The sequence below is a fragment of the Dendrobates tinctorius genome, unplaced genomic scaffold (assembly GCF_039654945.1).
Source record: "Dendrobates tinctorius isolate UK_male_01 unplaced genomic scaffold, ASM3965494v1 ptg000036l, whole genome shotgun sequence".
In the NCBI taxonomy this organism is placed as follows: domain Eukaryota; kingdom Metazoa; phylum Chordata; class Amphibia; order Anura; family Dendrobatidae; genus Dendrobates; species Dendrobates tinctorius.
Window position 1 is genome coordinate 36,630,973 of NW_027361704.1, and position 17,667 is coordinate 36,648,639.

Here is a 17,667-nt window from a genome sequence, read left to right on the forward strand (position 1 = left end):
CACACGGATTGCATATGCATGTCATACGGATGTCATACAGAAAAATCGCACGGAAATCGCATTACATTCTCATGACACTCGCATAGCACTCGGCTGTTTTTTTGGTCCTGAAATCGGACCGGTTTTTTAATCGCAAATGGGGATGAGCCCTTAAAGTTGTAAACTTTGCCATGGAACATAATAACTGCGCTGCTGCAAAACAATATGGAGTAACAGAAAAAATGGTTAGGGACTGGAAAGCAAATGAAAAACCATTAAAGAGTATGCCGAGGGGTAAGCATGCATTAAGAAAAGGCATACCACATTGGCCAGAACTTGAATAACATGTAGCAGACATGGTGAATGAGCATCGCCAAAACGGTTATGTAGCGACCTGAAAATTAATACGTTTATTTGCACTTCAGTGGGCCAAATCTAACCCAGATCACAGCAACAGCTTTAAGGCCACTGTATCCTGGTGTACTAGATTCATGGCAAGGCATAATATAGTAATGAGGCAAAAGATGAAAATTGCCCCAAAATTACCTGCAGATGTTGATAGCAAGCTAAATAGTTTCCATCGATACGTAATAAAACAGCGCACTAAACATGGCTATCCGTTAAGTAGTATTGGAAATATGGATGAGATTCCAATGCATTTTGATATGGTTGGAGATAACACTGTCCATCAAAAAGGTGAAAAACAATATTAATTAAAACAACGGGGCATGAGAAGTAACAGTTTTATAGTCGTGTTGGGATGCACAGCTGATGGCGCCAAACTGAGACCAATGATTATTTTTAAAAGAAAAACAATGCTGAAACTCAAGTTCCCTGTTGGTTGTTTTGTACATGTGAATGAAAAAGGCTGGATGGATGAAGAAGGGGTAAAGCTATGGCTTGATAATGTATTGAGCAGGCGACCAGGTGGACTTATTCAAAAATGTAGTCTAATAGTGTGGGATATGTTCAGGGCTCATTTAACTCCCAGCACCAAGCAAAGGCTTGCAAGACTAAACAAACATGCGGCAGTGATTCCTGCAGGATTGACATCGTTGGTACAGCCACTGGATGTGTGCCTAAACAAGCCATTTAAAGATCGCATTCGAGAACAGTGGAATGAATGGATGGTTAGCGGCGAAAAGTCATTCACAAAAGGAGAAAACATGCATGCTCTACAGTTGGATGTTTTGTGCAAGTTTGTCATAAAAGCTTGAAGTGAATAAAAGGCATGCTGCAAATTTGGACGCACCCCAATAACCTTTTGAACCGACGTACTGGATGGCCACATGAAAACAAAGTTTCCATTATTCATTTGGTGCTTCATAATGTTTGACCATGAAGTGAATGCAAGGCCTGCTCCAAATTTGGACGCACCCCAATAACCCTTTGAACAGACATCCTAGATAGCCACATGAAACCCAAAGTTCCCATTATTCATTTGGTACTCCCATACTGTTTGCCTATGCATTAAATGCAAGGCCTGATCCAAATTTGGATGCACCCTGATAACCCTTTGAACCGACGTGGATGAGGGCCTCCTAAAATCTGTTTCCATTACAAAGGAGCGGGTCTCATATAATTGTAATGCCCACGGAGTAAGTTTATGGGCTGACAAACATTTTCCCCTCGAGGGTATACAAGATACTGTCTAAAAATTTTGTCTACGGGCATCATAAACACTCTTTGCAACAATGTTGGTATTCCATCACAGACCACAGTCACCCTGGTGATGTAGTGGTGGTGAATGAAGAGATGTGGAGGAGGGTCTCCTAGAAATCTGTTCCCATTACAAACAAGCGGGTCTCCTTTACTTGTAATGCCCATGCAGTAAGCGTAAGGCTCACAAACATTACCCCCTGGGGGGTATACAACAAAATACTGTCTAAAAATTTTTGTCTACGGGCATCATAAACACCCTTTACAACAATAGTGTTGGTGTTGCATCACAGATCACAGTCACCCTTGTGGTATAGTGGTGATGGATGATGAAGAGGACAACAGCAAATAGGCCAAATTAGCAAGCATACACCCATGTATGGGTGTGAAGAGGTGCATGGGAATAGACCTCCCAAAAAAAGTCACTGGATTTGAGTTTGTTACGCTGCTATCATTTGGTGGGGTAGAGAAGTCTGTCCCAATCCAGCCCTTGTTCATTTTTATAAGAGTCAGCCTGTCAGCATTTTCAGTTGACAGGCAGATGTGCTTATCAGTTATAATTCCACCAGCGGCACTAAATACCCACTCTGACAAAACGCTAGTGGCAGGACAGGCCAGGACCGCCAAGGCATACAGAGCCAGTTCATGCCACGTGTCCAGCTTGGATACCCAATAATTATAAGGCACAGATGAATCACAGAGGATGTTCGTATGGTCAGCAAGGTGCTCCCTCAGCATCTTCCAAAAATTTGCACTCCTTGTGAAAGTACCCCGCGCCTCAGGGCCTGTCTGATGGGAGGGTCTGAGAAATCTCTCCCAGATCTTTGCCAGTGTTCCCCTGCCTCTGCTGGATTGGAGTTGTGTCGCTCTCACCTGTACTCCTTAGTTTCCAATGAACTGTGACCTCTGTCGCCAGCGTTTTCAGATGGGAATTTTTTTAAATAATTTCGCAACAAAGGTCCTCTGGTACTGCACCATTTTAGTACTTCTGACTGCCTCTGGAATAAGAGATTGTAAGTTCTCCCTGTACCATTGGTCTAGAAGTGTCACCAACCAGCAATGACTGTCACCCAAAATTTTCAGAACGAGAGGGTCAAGGCAGTGTAACATAAACTCAGCCATGCTTGCCAGACTGCTAACAGGCCAGACTTCCATGTCCTCATCAAGAGGACAACTGAACATGCTCTCCTCCTCCTCCTCTTCTTTCTCCTCCCTGTCATCAGGCCATCCACACTGAACAGAGGGTATGACAGTTGTGCTTGTGGTACCATCTATAGTGCATGAAACTAGCTCCTGTTCTTCCTCCTTCTCCTCCTCTTCCTCATTCTCACCCAATCCACATTGGGATAAGATGAGGCTGGGCTGCGTGTAATCACCCTGTATAGTTCCTTGCTCCATCTCATCATGCTCCACCTGCAATGCATGCTCTTTGATTGTGAGCAGACAGCTTTTCAGAACGAGAAAAGTGGGATGGTGACAATAACTATGGCGTCATTGCCGCTCACCATCTTGGTGCAATTCTCAAAGTTTTGGAGGATGGTACATATGTCTGACATCCGTGTCCACGCCTGAGGTCTTATATGTGGAGACTTGTTGATGCTGGTAATCAACAACTGCCCTCTTCTGCTCACAAATCCTTTCCAACATCTGCAGTGTAGAGTTCCAATGTGTGGGGACATCACACAGCAGTCGGTGAGCCAAAAGCTGCAAACGTTGCTGAAGCACGGCAAGGGCGGCTGAAGCTGTAGCTGACTTTCTTCTTTCACAAGCAGATTCGGCAGCTCCGGGTAGCTTTCGGGAAACCGTTGAACAAGGTTAAGCACATGGGCCAGGCATAGTATGTGTGTGAGTTTGCCTCACCTCAAAGCCACCACCAGGTTCCGGCCATTGTCACACATGACCATGCCTGGCTGTAGGTTCAACAGTGTCAGCCACAAATCTGCCTGCTCTTTCAGAGCTGTTTACAACTCTTCAGCATTGTGCGGTTTGTCACCTAAGCATATTAGCTTCAGCACAGCCTGTTGCCGGTTGGTTGAGGCAGTGCTGCAGTGCATGCAGCTTGTGTCTGATGTGGTCATTTCAGAGATGGAGGCTGAAGAGGAGGAGGTACAGGAGCTGTAGACTGTGGGGGCAACCCTGATTGACATAGGGTCCACAATCCTCGGCGTCGGGAGGACGTGTTCCATCCCATGGACTGAATGGGTCCCAGCTGCCACTATGTTAACCCAGTGTGCCGTCAGCGAGATGTATGGTCCCTGCCCACGAGCACTTGTCCAGGTGTCCAGGGTTAGGTGGACTTTACCAGTAACTGCTTTGTTAAGGGCACGGCTAATGATGTGGGACACGTTCTTGTGTAATGCGGGGACTGCACACCAAAAGCAATATTGGCAGCTGGGGACTGAATACCGAGGGATGGCTGCCCCCATCAGGTAGTGGAAAGCTTCCATCTCCATGAGCCTAAATAGCAGCATTTTGAGCGCAAGCAGCCAAGAAATGTGTGAATTTAGTAGTGTGGCCTATGGGGCATTGGCTTGCGTTCCAAGGACTGGGGTATTGACAACTGCACGCTGTGCTGGGACAAGGACGTGAATGTGCTTGATGATGGTGCTAGTTTTGTGTGTGCAATGACAGGTGCAGGGCAGGAGGCATCTTCGCATGCACCATGTAAAGGGGATTGGCTTGCACGCACAACAGTGGAAGAAGCAGTGGTGTCACCCGCAGACACTGTTCGTGGACCCTGTGGTTCGGCCCACAAAGTCGAGTGCTTTGCTGCCATGTGCCTGATCTTCCTGATGGTGGTGAGGTAGTTTTACTACCTCTGCTGATGCTGGCATGGCAGGTTGTGCAAATGGAATTTTTGGGGTTATTGGCAGAATCTTTAAAAAACAACCAGACTCGGAAAGACCTAACAGTTGGACTGGCAACTTTCGTCATGTTGGTGTTAGGGAAATGGTTGCCCGCCTTCTGTTTGCAGCCACCACACTGCTTCGTCCTGCCTTTTGGGGTGCTATGCCTCCCTCCCCCTGTCTGCTGCTGTCCTCGCTCTGCATGTTCTCCTGCCAGCTTGAGTCTGTTACTATATCATCCACCACGATGTCCTCCACTTACGCACCCTGGTCTTCCTCCTTACTTTCTGGCAATTGTCTTATCATCGTCCGCCTCTTGTGACACTTTCCCACCATCGACTTCATGTGACCATGACTGCTCAAATATTTGAACATCGCTACAAGCAATCTCCTCTTGCCCTTTTTCAAGTGGACCGGATGTGAGGCCAGAATCTATAAATGGAAAAGTGAACAGCTCTTCGGAGTGTCCAAGTGTGGGATCAGTTGGCTTCATCCATTTTAAGTTTATGCTTAGAACATACAACACTGCCCTTCACCTCTCCAAACAAACCTATTTCAACACCCTCATCACCTCACTGTCCAATAACCCGAAACGTCTCTTTGACACTTTTCATTCTCTACTCAATCTAAGAGTACAGGCCCCAACCACGGAGCTCCGAGCTGACGATCTGGCCAATTACTTCAAAGAAAAAATTGACCAGATTCGACAGGAAATTATCTCCCAATCACCTCATACCATGCACTGTCCTCCCTCCCCCACTGCATCTAGCTCACTCTCTGATTTTGAACCAGTCACAGAAGAAGAAGTAAGCAGGCTCCTTGCATCTTCTCGCCCAACTACTTGCACCAGTGACCCATTTCCGTCACATCTCCTCCAGTCCCTTTCCCCTGCTGTCACCCCTCACCTAACTAAAATATTTAACCTCTCTCTCTTCTGGTATTTTTCCCTCTTCATTTAAGCATGCCATCATACATCCACTACTTAAAAAACCATCCCTCGACCAAAACTGTGCCGCTAACTATAGACCTGTCTGTAATCTTCCCTTCATCTCTAAACTCCTGGATCGCCTGGTCCACTCCCGTCTTATCCGCTATCTCTCAGAAAACTCTGTTCTCGACCCTCTCCAATCCGGTTTCCGCTCTTTACACTCCACTGAAACTGCCCTCACTAAAGTCTCTAATGATCTGCTAACAGCTAAATCAAATGGTCATTACTCAATGCTAATTCTCTTGGATCTCTCTGCAGCATTCGACACTGTGGATCATCAGCTCCTCCTCACTATGCTCCGTTCCATTGGCCTCAAGGACACCGTTCTCTCCTGGTTCTCCTCCTATCTCTCCGACCGCTCCTTTACTGTATCTTTTGCCGGTTCCTCCTCCTCTCACCTTCCCCTTACTGTTGGGGTCCCCCAAGGATCGGTTCTAGGCCCCCTCCTCTTCTCCTTGTACACTGCTCCTATTGGTCAAACAATCAGTAGATTTGGTTTCCAGTACCATCTCTATGCTGATGACACCCAATTATACGCTTCTTCTCCTGACATCACGCCAGCCTTTCTAGAAAACACCGGCGATTGTCTAAACGCTGTGTGTAATATCATGTCCTCACTATATCTGAAACTGAACCTGCCAAAGACTGAACTCCTGGTGTTTCCTCCCTCTACTAATGTACCTATACCCGACATTGCTATTTCTGTGTGTGGTTCCACTATTACTCCCCAGCAACAGGCCCGCTGTCTTGGGGTCATACTTGATTCCGAGCTTTCCTTTGCCCCCCACATTCGATCACTGGCTCACTCTTGTCATCTGCACCTCAAAAACATTTCTAGAATTCGACCTTTTCTTACTTTTGACTCTGCAAAAACTCTTACTGTTTCTCTTATTCATTCTCGTTTCGACTATTGTAACTCTCTTCTAATCGGTCTCCCTCTTACCAAACTCTCCCCTCTCCAATCTGTCTTGAATGCTGCAGCCAGGATCATATTCCTCACCAATCGTTACACCGATGCCTCTACCTTGTGGCAGTCATTACACTGGCTACCCATCCACTCCAGAATTCAGTATAAACTTATTACCCTCACCCACAAAGCCCTCCATGGCTCAGCACCACCCTCCTCCCTTGTTTCAGTATACCACCCTACCCGCGCCCTCCGTTCTGCTGATGACCTGAGGTTAGCATCCTCAATAGTCAGAACCTCCCACTCCCGTCTCCAAGACTTTACACGTGCCGCACCAATTCTTTGGAATGCACTTCCCAGGTCAATACGACTAGTCCCCAATCCCAACAATTTTAAGCGTGCCCTAAAAGCGCATTTATTCAGACTGGCCTATCGCCTCAACACATTAACCTAATCTATCCCTGTGTAGCACAGCCAAAAGTTTTACCATAACCAGATTTCCCGCATTATGTTCCCACATGCTTTATGCATCCATTAGCCCTCTGTGTCTGTACTGTCACACACTTAACATTATGGCTGGTCCATACAATCAGGGCAACTGTTACCACCCACCTTTCGTGTCTACCTCTTTCCTCATAGACTGTAAGCTTGCGAGCAGGGCCCTCTTTCCTCTTGGTATTTGTTATAATCTACTGTATGTGATTATTGTTATGCTGTAATGTCTATTGTCTGTACAAATCCCCTCTGAAATGTAAAGTGCTGCGGAATATGTCGGCGTTATAAAAATAAAATTTATTATTATTATTATTATTATTCAGGTGCTCAGCATGGTGACGTGTGGAAGACAGGGTGGTGGTGGTGGTGGCAAAGTGACTGGAAGCATTATCCACTGTCCAACCAACAACCTTTAGACACTGCTCTTGGTTCAGTAGTGGTGTGTTGCTATGGTCCCCTAGTAATTGGGACAGGAAGGTCGGGCGAGAAGATGTGGGTGTTTGTTGTGGCCCAATTTCAGCTTGCCCACGGCCTCGGCCTCTGTATGTACCATCACCATCACATCCACTTCCCCGTCCCTTGTCACATGCCTTGCCCATTTTACATAGAGCACAATATTTTCCACGTTCAGTACAAATGGCTGTATTTGGAGCAAACTTATAAGTGATCCGTGTGCGGGAGACCATAGTTTAAAATATATGGCCTGTAAGTAGCAAATTTTTTTTGGCAGCCAACTGTTGTCAATAAGTCGGCTAAGACACAGCAAAACAGTTCAATAGAGCCCAAAAAATGCCACAATTTTTAGCCCACAACTAGGTGAGGCGTGTGACGGAGACCTTCCACTTTTTAATATCTGGACTGTATTTTTTTTCACAGCAAAATAGTGTCAATAACTAGGCTAAGACACAGCAAATAAAAATTCAACGGAGGGCTGAAATGGCACTATTTTGGGCGCAATGATATGTGATGCCTGTGACGCAGATATCCCACTTAAAAATATCTGGCCCATACAACAACAAAAATTAAATGGAGGCCTGAAATGCCACAATTTTGAGCACAATGACATACGATCCGTATGGCTGATAAAACCCAGTCTAAAATATTTGTCCTCTAGGTAAATATTTTTTTTCAGCAAACTAGTGTCAAGAACTTGTATAAGACACTCCAACAAAATTTTACATTACCACAAAAATGGCAGAATTTTCTCCGCACTCAGATGTGATCTTGTGACTGCCAAATCCCTGTTTAAAATAGCTGAATTTTCACACTGTACTATGGAAAGGATTTGGCTGTATTCTCCGGTGCCAACAAGCAAATAGAGAAAAAAAACATGTGCTCTGGGTTGCTTTTGAATAAAATAATCTTGATTAAGATGCAGAAAAAATTTCCCTGGCCACTGATACTTGGGGCTATGTACAGTATATGTAATAGGTGGCAACAGCAGACAGTAAGGCCTGTTTCACACTTACGTTTTTCCTGTGCATTGGCAGCCACTAAAATGGCGGATAACGGATCCGTGGGCGATGAAACACCAACGGGAGCCACCGGACCGACCGTTGGTGTGCCAGGATCCGCCGATTTTGGAATTTTAAATGAACCGCGGCTGAAAAGAAAAAATGACTACTGGCGATGTAGCGGCAGAGGAAGCGAGATCTCGGGCGATGAGGCGAGATCTCAGGCGATGAGGCGGTGAGTGGAGGAGAGAGAGAGAGATTGAGAGATTTTTTATCCAGCAGCCAGATTGGATTTAGGGTTAAACATGTAGCAAAAGAGGAAAATATGGATCCGGACAACAAAAAAACGTTGCATTGTCCGTTCGGTGATCTCAGCGGACGCCAAAATTTTGCCGGATCTGCCACGGACTATCCTCAGTCAAAATCCGCCGATAATGAAAGTCAATGGGGAAAAAAACGGATCCACCAAGATAAATGGTGGATCCGTTTTTTTTGCAAATCTGCGGATTTTGACTGATGGTGACAAACGGATGTGTGAAACAGGCGTAATGGAATGGACCCGCTTGCTGTATGCAATGAAGTATGCCACATACACTGCCTGCCTAGCACTGATATCTATATACCCACATACAGTGCCTGCATGCGTAGCACTGATATCTGTAGACCCACATACACTGCCTGCTGCCTAGCACTGATGTGTATATATATATATATATATATAAAACCACATACACTGCCTCTGCCTACCTAGCACTGATATCTATATACTCGTAATTAGTCCTTAGAAGGACTGTTGGTTTAGCTGGATTTGTGCATTCAGTAATAGTTTACCTACACTGACTTAAAAACCACCTATTCTGTCCCAATCTCTGCTGCAACTCTCCCTACTCTGGTGATTCCGGAGCAGACTGTGACGAGCGCCAGGTCTGATGTAGACCTGATGATGTTCTGCGGCCGGCCAATCACTGTAATTCTACAACCAACATGCCTCCAGCATTACAGTGCATGGACCTGAGCTCCTGCTGAGCACCGAGAGCACTGCAATGATCGGGCGAGCACCGAGCATTGCCGAACATGCTCGCTCATCAATAGCACACACTTTTCTATATAAGACCTCACAGCTCACAGTGCATGTCAGACAAAATGAGATTCGTGAGGTCAAAGGAACTGGCCAAGGAGCTCAGAGACAGAATTGTGGCATGGCACAGATCTGGCCAAGGTTACAAAAGAATTTCTGCAGTATTCAAGGTTCCTAAGAGCACAGTGGCCTACTGCTTAAATGGTAGAAGTTTGGGACCACCAGAAGTCTTTCTAGACCTGGCCGTCCAGCCAAACTGAACAATTGTGGGAGAAGAGCCTTGGTGAGAGAGGTAAAAATTAACTCCAAAATCACTGTGGTTGAGCTCCACAGATGCAGCAGGGAAATGGAAGAAAGTTCCACAAAGTCAACTATCATTGCAGCCCTCCACCAGTCGGGCCTTTTTGGTAGAGTGGCCCAACGAAAGCCTCTCCTCAGTGCAAGACATATGAAAGGCCACATAGAGTTTGCTAAAAAACACATGAAGGACTCCCAGACTATGAGAAATAAGATTCTATGGTCTGATGAGACAAAGATAGAACTTTTTGGAGATAATTCTAAGTGGTATGTGCGGAGAAAACCAGGCACTGCTCACCACCTGCCCAATACAATCCCAACAGTGAAACATGGTGGTGGCAGCATCATGCTATGGAGGTGTTTTTCAGCTGCAGGGACAGGACGACTGGTTGCAATTAAAACATGAATGTGGCCAAGTACAGAGATATCCTGAATGAAAACCTCTTCCAGAGTGCTCTGGACCTCAGACTTGGCCGAAAGTTCACCTTCCAGCAAGACAATAACCCTAAACACACAGCTAAAATAACAAAGGAGTGGCTTCAGAACAACAACTCTGTGACCATTCTTGACTGGTTCAGCCAGAGCCCTGACCTAAACCCAATTGAGCATCTCTGGAGAGACCTGAAAATGGCTGTCCACCAACGTTCACCGTCCAACCTGACAGAACTGGAGAGGAAGAATGGCAGAGGATCCCCAAATCCAGGTGTGAAAAACTTGTTTCTTCATTACCAAGAAGACTCATGGCAATACTAGCTCAAAAGGTGCTTCTACTCAATATTGAACAAAGGGTCTGAATACTTATGACCATGTGATAGTTCAGTTTTTCATTTTCAATAAATTTGAAAAAATTTCAACATTTCTGCTTTATTCAGCTAAGATGGGATGTAGAGTGTACATTAATGAGAAATAAAATGAACTTTTGCCAAGTGGCTGCAATGAAAGAGTGAAAAATTTAAAGGGGTCTGAATACTTTCCGTACCCATTGTATGTGTATGTCACTGTCATCTGTATATCTATTCATTCTATATGTATATATCTATTCTATTCTAACTGTCAGTGTGATTTTACTGTATGCGGCACATGTATTGCCGGCTTTCAAAGGACACCAGTGCTTAAAAATCGGTCAGCACTCGCATGGTCAGAGTGCTGTGCGATTTTTTTTCTTGCACCAATAGGCTTACATTGGCAAGTCTTGGCCGAGTCTCGGTGCCAATTGCAGCATGCTGCGATTTACACGGACGCTGAATACGCCCAAGAAAATAAACGCTGATGTGAGCTGCCCAGTAGATTAACACTGGGTGGAGTGCTATGCGATGTTCTTCAAAAATCATATGAGACTCACCCATTTTAGCCTACGAGTGAGTAAAAAAAATTGCATATTATACTGAGCCACAGTATAGCAGCTGATTTTTAGGGATACATTGCCATTCTCTAACACAGAAAGCTGTAAATGGTTAATGACCACAAAATGGATTGTGTATGAATGACAAATCAGAAAAAAAATCGTCCCACTTTTCTGAATGCAGCGCTGAATCATTTTTTATACTGTCGTGTGAACCTACTCTAAACTGGAATTATAAGCTTGATACAAAACGACAATGAATGAACCACTTTAGCCTGCAGACACTAGGTGGCGCTGCTGGTGTGTGCAGCATTTTAATGAAGTAGGGTGTTACACCTAATAAATGATACAACCCGATTCTAGAAAAGCGTAAAATGTGAAGAAAGCAAGCAATTAGGCTAGTTTCACACTAGCGTTTATTCCACGCAGCGCATGGCGCTGCTAAGCCCCGCCCCCTGCCGGCTCCCTGCCCGCCCCATCCAGTCATCGCCGCCTACTATCGCACATGGACCCTTGCGATCTGCGCACCCTATCTTTAGCATAGGGTGCACAGATCGTGCGCTGGCTGTGCGCTAGTAGGATTTTGGCGTGCGCTGTGCACTTTTGAAGGTGCGCCCGTGCGCCGAACGCAGTATGTTGCATTTCGGCGCGCACGGCGCACCTTCAAAAGTGCGCAGCGCACGCCAAAATCCTACTAGCGCACGGCCAGCGCACGATCTGCGCACCCTATGCTAAAGATTGGGTGCGCAGATCGCAAGCGTCCATGTGCGATAGTAGGTGGCGATGACCGGATGGGGCGGGCAGGGAGCCGGCAGGGGGCGGGGTTGAGCGGCGCTGTGCACTGGGTGGAATAAACGCTAGTGTGAAACTAGCCTAATTTAGAAATATCTTATTGCCATATTTTATTCGGAACAGAACAGAGAAAATAGATTGGAACTGGAAAGTTAGGTATTTTCCCATTTTATTTGAAAAAATTAACTCATTTAGAAATTGAAGCGTGTCAAGCGGCTTCAGAGAGGAGCAGAGAGGAAAGAACTAGGGGCTCTGGTCTTCTTTGCATCACCATATAAGTGATTATCCCTACTGCAGCCAATGATAACATTTTGGAAGCTAAAAAAAAAGTGACACCTTCTCTACATGTGTTCAATTGAACCCAATATATATTAAGCCTCAATACAATCAGCTGACAAAATAGTAACAGTGAGGATAATCACCTATTTGGTGATATAATGAAGTCAGAATTTGCACAAAGTTGTTCTCCGCCCTCGTCTATTCTTTAAAAACACTCTCTATGCTTCCAGGTGTACCAAAACCCAAGAAATCAGCTGGATCATCAGTTGGAATACATACAATGTGTAAGGGCACATTCAGACTATGGCCATTTCAGAGACAAAACTCAAGAAAAAAACAAAATGAGCATATACCTTAAAGTAAGTGAGTAAGGAAATAGTAATAGTACATGGAAATAACACCGAGTACAGTGTTAACACTATTTTATTAAAAAGTGTAAAAGACATCCCACCGTGATAAGGTGTACCCATTCAGGATGGTCCTAATCCTGTCTCCGGTATTAAAACCTAACCTTGCGTCAGCCAACCTCAGTGTGAATAAGGGTAGAACAAGACAGGGGCCTGAGTGTTCAGCCACCTGTCCATGGGAAACTACAGTATATAGATGAAATGCCTAACTCAGAAAGGGAGGCAACGCCTCTGTCTGTACAAAGTACAAGAAAATAGAGTAAAGCTAAAGAAATGAGCTGGAGCCTAGATGGTATACATCCAATGCGCAAGAGCATGTCCACACCGTGGCGACTTCACAGACAAAGCCGAAGACAAAAATAAAATGAGCATTTACTTTGTAGTGAGAGCATAATTAACTAAATAGTAATAACATATTGTTTTTGATAAAAAAAAATACCAGTGCACTCATTGGGGTCATCAGACATGAGCCAGTTTGGAAAACGCACCTAGCCGCAGTGAACAGCATGCGCACGCGGCCATAACCCTTGGTGATACCAAGGGTGAACCAAAGCCTCGTCATTTACATACACATTAAAGTTTATTTTCTCAAAAACTGCACCAGTAATAAGTACAAAACTAGTTTGACTTTTATAATAGCCAAGTCCACTATAGCACTGTATAGTTAGTTGAAAACGTATTTTTGATGTGACAGACTACCTTTAAAAATGAGGATGAATGAACTCATGGAGATCAACATCCAACATCCACCACTGCGGAGACACCATCACATGTTTCTCAACGCAGTGATTCTAGAGCAATGCCCCCATATTTGCATATTTCCCATAAGGGATGGGGGCATTGCTCTAGAATCACTGCGTTGAGAAACATGTGATGGTGTCTCCGCAGTGTTGGATGTTGATCTCCATGAGTTCATTCATCCCTCTCCTCTGGCATCTTCCCCTCCTCCTTCAAACACTCTATCATTACTCCATTACTAAAGAAACCCACCCTCGACCCATCCTGCACAAACAACTACAGACCAGTCTCCAATCTCCCCTTCATCTCTAAACTCTTGGAGCGCCTGATATACTCCCGCCTTACCCGTTACCTCTCCACTCACTCCCTCCTAGACCCTTCACAGTCCGGTTTCCGCCCCCTACATTCAACAGAAACTGCACTCATCAAAGTGACCAATGACCTTCTGACAGCAAAACGTAATGGTGACCACTCTCTGCTCATTCTTCTCGACCTTTCTGCAGCTTTCGACACTGTTGACCATCCTCTCCTACTCTCTAGGCTCCAGTCACTAGGCATTAAGGACACTGCTCTTTCCTGGTTCTCCTCCTATCTTTCCGACCGCTCCTTCAGTGTTCTGTTTTCTGGCTCCACTTCATCTCCTCTTCCTCTCGCTGTTGGGGTACCTCAGGGCTCAGTCCTTGGCCCCCTTCTCTTCTCTCTCTACACGGCCCCAATTGGACAGACCATCAGCAGATTTGGCTTTCAGTACCATCTTTATGCTGATGACACACAACTGTACACATCATCCCCTGACCTTACCTCCGCTGTACTACAGAACGCCACTGACTGTCTGTCTGCAGTCTCCAACATCATGTCTGCTCTCTATCTGAAACTCAACCTCTCCAAAACTGAACTTCTTCTGCTCCCACCATCTATCAACCTCCCTAAATCTGACATTTCCCTCTCTGTGGGTGGCACCATAATAACACCCCGACAGCAGGCGCGCTGTCTGGGTGTTATGTTTGACTCCGATCTCTCCTTCACCTCCCATATACAATCTCTTGCCCGCTCGTGCCGCTTACACCTAAAGAACATCTCTAGAATCCGCCCTTTTCTCACCATGGAAACAACAAAAACTCTCACTGTCGCCCTGATCCACTCCCGCCTGGACTACTGTAATGCTCTATTAATTGGCCTCCCTCTCACTCGACTCTCCCCTCTCCAGTCTATCCTTAATGCAGCAGCCAGGGTTGTCCATCTGGCTAATCGTTACTCAGACGCGTCCGCTCTTCGCCAGTCGTTACACTGGCTGCCAATTCATTACAGGGTACAATTCAAAGTACTTGTTCTCACTCACAAAGCTCTCCACAGTGCGGCACTCCCTTACATCTCCTCCCTCATTTCTGTCTATCGGCCTAACCGACCGCTGCGCTCTGCAAATGACTTTCGACTAACCTCTGCCCTAATCCGTACCTCCCACTCCCGACTCCAAGACTTCTCCCGTGCTGCGCCAATTCTCTGGAATGCTCTACCCCAAGATATTAGGACCATCCACAATTTGCATAGTTTTAGGCGCTCGCTCAAAACACATTTGTTCAGAGCGGCCTATCACATTCAGTAATCAAAGTCATGTTATGTTTGTGTGTGTGTGTAGCCCATTCACTATCTCCATCTACCCCCCACCCCCTGAAGATGACTGGACCATCATTGTAAATACATCATTGTAAATACAAACCTGTGCTTTGTATCTCCCCCACCTCATTGTAGATTGTAAGCTCCCACGAGCAGGGTCGTCTTATTTCGCTTTAATTATTGTATTGTTAACGTTGTTACTTATGACTGTTGTGTTTGAAACTGTTTAACTGTAAAGCGCTGCGGAATATGTTGGCGCTATATAAATAAAGATTATTATTATTATTATTATTATTATCCTCATTTTTCACAGTCTTCTACTAGGCATTGCTCTTACTGGTCAGTTTCCTACTCCACACTGATGAGGGGCAATACCCCGAAACAGCTGTCTGTAGATGGATACCATGTTTTGGTATAGGTGGATTCCTTCATTGGAGACTGCCCTTCCCGTGGTTGTTCCTTCCCGGGGAAAGACCTGGCTGGTCATTGCTTGCATTGAGAAACATGTGATGGTGTCTCCGCGGCTTGTGTTTTGCAGACTACCTTTAAAGACATTTTTCAAATTTAACATCTGTCACTTTATGTGGTAATAATTCAGAAATTCTTCCAGATATCCAAGTGAGGCCTCATACCCATTGGCGATTAAAAAAACTGTCCGATTTCTGGACTGGAAAAAAGGGTGGAGTGTTATGCCAGTGTCATGCGATTTCTATGCGATTTTTAATTTTTCCATCCGTTTTCTATCCGTTTTCCCAGCAACACTTTTTCTACAGTCATTTACAGGACCATTTACAGTGTTCTATACCGCAGAATGGTGATGAATCCATTTAAAACGGATGGAAAACGGATGGTCCGTTTTTGGTCCATTTTTTTAATTGCACCCATTGACTTCTATTGGCGAAAATCACTGCAAATCGCTGCATGCTGCGATTTTTTTCTCAGACCGATTTTGGCTGAGAAAAAAATCGCAAGTGAGATGTCACCCATTCACTAACATTGTTCAGAGTGCAATCGATTGCAATCGTCCGATTTTATCGCCAGTGAGTATCAGGCCTGATTCTGAGATTTTTCTTCCCGTGACACATTGCAGTTTATAATAGTGGTACATTTAGATTGACATGTTTTGCATTTATTTGCAAAAACGTCAGATATTTTGCAAAAATTTTTACAAATTGTAATTTCGAAACTTTTAATTTTTATATTGCTAAACCAAATAGTTACACTAGGCAAACTAGTTAATGCATAACTTTTACCTCAAGTCTACCCTATATCAACATCATTTTTCAAACAACATTTTACTTTGTTTTAGAAAAGCTAGCATTTTTAGCAACCATTTTTTTTTCATGAAATATACAAATCCTGTTTTTCCAGGAATCCATATTAGATAACTCTGAATGTGATTCCATTTTAAAAACTGGACCACTCAAAGTATTCAAAATTCCTGTCAATTGTTTTTTTCCTTGTTCTGAAGTGGTAACAGGACAACATGGACCCTACACATTGTTACCTACTCAATTTTGAATGCAGTGATACTCCATGTGTGGTCAGAAACAGCTGTCTGAGAATACAGTGCAACTCACAAGAGGAGCACTATCTGACATCTTCAGTGCAAATTCATTTGTCTATTTGTTTTAGTACTAAAGCACCAGCAATGATTTTATGTTCTGATGCAGTCTCGTGATATTCAATTACACTGCTCATAGGAATTCAAGCTCTGTCTTAATATTTCTTCTTTGCAATGGCACTCATGAATTAAGTATCCCATATGGATTTTTTGTCTTTTATCATTTTTAGATAACTTGTGCTTTTTATCTCTGTTATAATTGGATCTTATGTATATCACACTTTATTCACACCCAGCAGGGCATGTCTTTGAATGTTGACCTTCCTTCTTTGTCTGTTTACACCTCACTCTATTACTTTGATCTCTATATGTAGTCTATGTAGCATATAGTATTCGGTTCAAACTTGAAACACATAATAAAGCTACCATTGAATACTACTGTGTGTAACGGCTACTTTTCCATCAACTAGAATCGTCCATATTCTTTTACTCCTCAAATGGAATTGTATTACATTGCCCTGTCAAAGTGAAAGGTTTCAATTTTTCCACCAAACTGTTGATTTGGCTCGAAATTTTTCATTTTCATATAGATTACATAAGAAAATACACGACAAAATGTATTACTTTCTTCCGAAAGTGGTGATACCTCACCAGGTCCGGACTGGAATTAGAAAGCAACCCTGGCACACAAACCCCAGCAGCTCACATACTAAAACACCCTCCCCCCATTGAAGCATTGTATTTACTCAGAATAAGGCTTGTTTCACTTTTGCGTATCTGTGCGCAGTGTTAGATCCGCATAGATCCGCATCTTTAACATGGTGTACGCAGGGACATGCGTTTGCATGCATTCTCATGCGGATGAGTACGTATGCGTTGTTTTGCAGTGTACGGCTGAGAGCAATGAACGCAATATGTTGCATTTTTTGAGGCATCAAAAATTTGTCAAATATGCGCAGGCATGCCCATGCAGATGAGTGCATCAAAAAATGCATTACTGTCTATGGGAACGCATTGGTACAAAAGGACATGCGTAGGCATGTGTTCAAAATGCATGCGTACTTCAGACTGAACATGTCTAGGAAGTTGTTTTCACTTCCACTCCTAATGTGTCCTCTTCTCCCAATGTCCTCTGCCAATGTTTCTGACCCAATCCTCCAATTGACTGCCACTTCCCCTGTAACAACTTCGCCAACTACTCCTAGCCCATCTTCACAGTCCAACACCC